Source organism: Camelus dromedarius, chromosome Y (assembly GCF_036321535.1).
Source record: "Camelus dromedarius isolate mCamDro1 chromosome Y, mCamDro1.pat, whole genome shotgun sequence".
In the NCBI taxonomy this organism is placed as follows: domain Eukaryota; kingdom Metazoa; phylum Chordata; class Mammalia; order Artiodactyla; family Camelidae; genus Camelus; species Camelus dromedarius.
The window spans coordinates 6485356-6488260 of NC_087473.1; the positions used below are offsets into that span (position 1 = coordinate 6485356).

Below are 2905 nucleotides of genomic sequence, written 5' to 3' on the forward strand. Positions count from 1 at the left end.
CTTGGGATTTCTTAACTTTGATAGATTATTTTAATCTAATTTTATTTCATAAATATTTACCATTTATTTTTAAGATAACAAATAAACTGATATGTATTCTGCTCATTTTTTGAATATAGAGCTACTTAATGTAAAGCACACAGATAAATATCTACTTCGATATCCAAATCAAATTATGTTTCAATTTAATTACAAATGATAATGAAATAGTTATACAATATTTGTAGAGTTTTTACACAAACTTCAATTTAAATTCCAAAAAGTTAAAATTAGTTTATTTATTTAGCAAATTATTTATACTCTGTTCAGCAATCTGGTATAAATTTGTGTACAAAAGGAAGGAGATTGCTTTTGTTTCATAGACTCCAAATTTAATTTTTTTAAAAAGATTTTGAGGGAATAATATTTGCAGATCACACTGTAAAAATAAACATCCTATAGGTTTCATTTTAACTGGATGAATGAGGAGTAAACACTGGCTGAATGTTACACTTGGGTTGCTAGGACACCAGTCATTTTGTGATGTCACAGCTACTCAGGTTGAGAACCTCTGTGATGGCCTAGCAGTTTATGTGTGCAGGCCTGCCAAAGCAGCATTTGAAACTGCAGTGCTCAAATAAGGCAGATTAGAAAACGAGCTGTAGAAAAAGTTATTTGAGATGGCACATATTTCTTCAGAAATTCAAGATGTGTCTCCTAAAGATGGACCAAATGGTTCAGGAAAGTCCTGTAGATCTTTATTGTGTGATCAAACAATCTCTGGGGACTTGGATTTGAGGTCTATGATTGAAGAAAATGCTTTTGAGACTTTGTGTGAAGAATCATTCATGAAAAGACCATGTTACACACATTGTGTCTCTGAACCAGATGAAGATAAAGATTTTTGTTCTCTGACATTTCCAAGAAAACTCTGGAAAATGGTTGGGAGTGACCAATTTCAATCCATCTGGTGGGATGGATTGAACCTCCATAGTGATCGATGAAGATGTCTTTAAGAAGGAAGTTCTGGAAAGAAAGGCCCCTTTCAGAATATTTGAAACTGGAAGTATGAAAAGTTTAGTTAGACAGCTTAACCTTTACGGATTTAGTAAAGTGTGGCAGAATTTTCAAAGATCTGCTTGTCTAGCTGACTTTCTGGCAGAAGAAAAAGAAGTCTCTGTTTTAAGAAAAGTATTCAGAAATTTTAGTCACCACTTTACAATTTATATATAAAATTTTATTTTGTACATCAATCTATGATAATATAAATGTAAAGCAAGATTTTGAAAATTGTATAAAACTACTAAGGCTAAAATTCTTTATTTTTTTCTAAAAAATGAGGACAGCTTGTTAAGTATTCAAGATTATGAGAAACTTTGCTAGCAACTATTAATCTTATCAGAAATCTAAATAAAGATATTAAAGCTGCTTTTAAAAAGTGGCATTCACCATTACTGCAAATGCTAAGGTTTTAAATTTGATGAGTATAGTTTTTAAATGTGTATTTTCCAAGTAAGGAACTTCAAAAAATAGTCAGCAATGTTCATATTTTGATGATATTATCTTTGTATAGTAAGCATGAAATCTGAGGTTTTATAGATTAGTCTTATTGTAGTCTTGTATTTTGTTTAAATTAATACTAAAATATTTCCCCTTTATTTGTAGCTGCAGTTCTATCATAATCCAAATTTTAAACGAGGCTGTCCCCAGCTTTTACTGAGAATAAAAAGAAGAGTTGGGATTAAAAATGATTCCCTGGTATCTTCATTGGCTGAAGATTTCAAAAAGAAGCACTTTAAAGCAGGGGGTTAATGTGCATAATCATAATTCTGGTTTTGTGGTTGACACTAGAGGAGAAAGTGCATTTTTACCTTCTGCAAATTTAAACATGCCTCTAAAAAGAAAGCCGTCTACTAGCCACATAATTGGTGATACAACTACCCCAATGAGAGGTGATTTTTCTCCTGCATCATCAATGTCAGTTAGACCACCAGAACAAATTGCAGTGGATCAACGTGCTATTTTAAATCAGTTGACCACTTTCCACGTGGACTCACAAAGCAGCTACACTGAAGAAAATGGCCGTGTTGTGAATTTCATTACAACTAAAACTTCTAATTCTCAGTACAGCAACTTATCTCCCAAACAGAGCAATTATCTTGGACTGATGTTGGATCCTTCTACTTTTCCAAATACATATCACAACATATCAGCCAATGAAGGTCCTTTTTCTAAACTTCAAGCAGAGAGCAACCCATGATTTCCAGTGCCAGTGATAGCTGATACATCAGCTACCTCTCTTTCACGGCCAACTCATCAGCCAACTGCAATATATGATCGACATCCTAAATACAACTGATCTGCCAGAGGACTACCAGATTATACTGGATAACAAAGATAATAATTGATGTTGGCACATGATACAAATATTTGCTATTTTCCTATTTGAATAATAAACTTACATGTGACCTGTATTTTCCTTATTTTTTTAAAATACATTTAAGTGTAAATTGGGAGACTAAGTTGCCATTAAAGAAAAAAAGAGATATTTGATTGATATGATCATTTGATGGAACAATATGGGAGTAAATTTGAATAATTTCTTGTAAGGAAGAAGAGAAAATGGTAGAATTTGGGAAAAGACTAAAATATTTAGAGATTGAAAAGTACTAAGAGGTTTCTGGTTCATCCTGGAAAGTATTAAAGTGTTGTTAGAGTAGGTTGGAACAGGAGATAAATGCAGGAACTGGCCCAGGGATCATGGTCTCTCTTATGACTTCCCTGGAATCATAAAGCATGTGGTAGAATTTAAGAAGTAATTTTATCTATGGTTTTCTTTGTGCTGTTCTCAAAGCATTGCAGTTGGTGATTTCATTTCCTCCCCTGAAGAGTTTACACTATATTTTCTTGTGAACACTTTATGTTG

At 32.7% G+C, this 2905-nt stretch overlaps 1 pseudogene; it reads left to right on the plus strand.

Moving 5' to 3' along the window:
* The first annotated feature begins 659 nt into the window (after window positions 1-659).
* Window positions 660-2239, plus strand: LOC135320337 (heat shock transcription factor, Y-linked-like; annotated as a pseudogene).
* The last annotated feature ends 666 nt before the right edge of the window (window positions 2240-2905 follow it).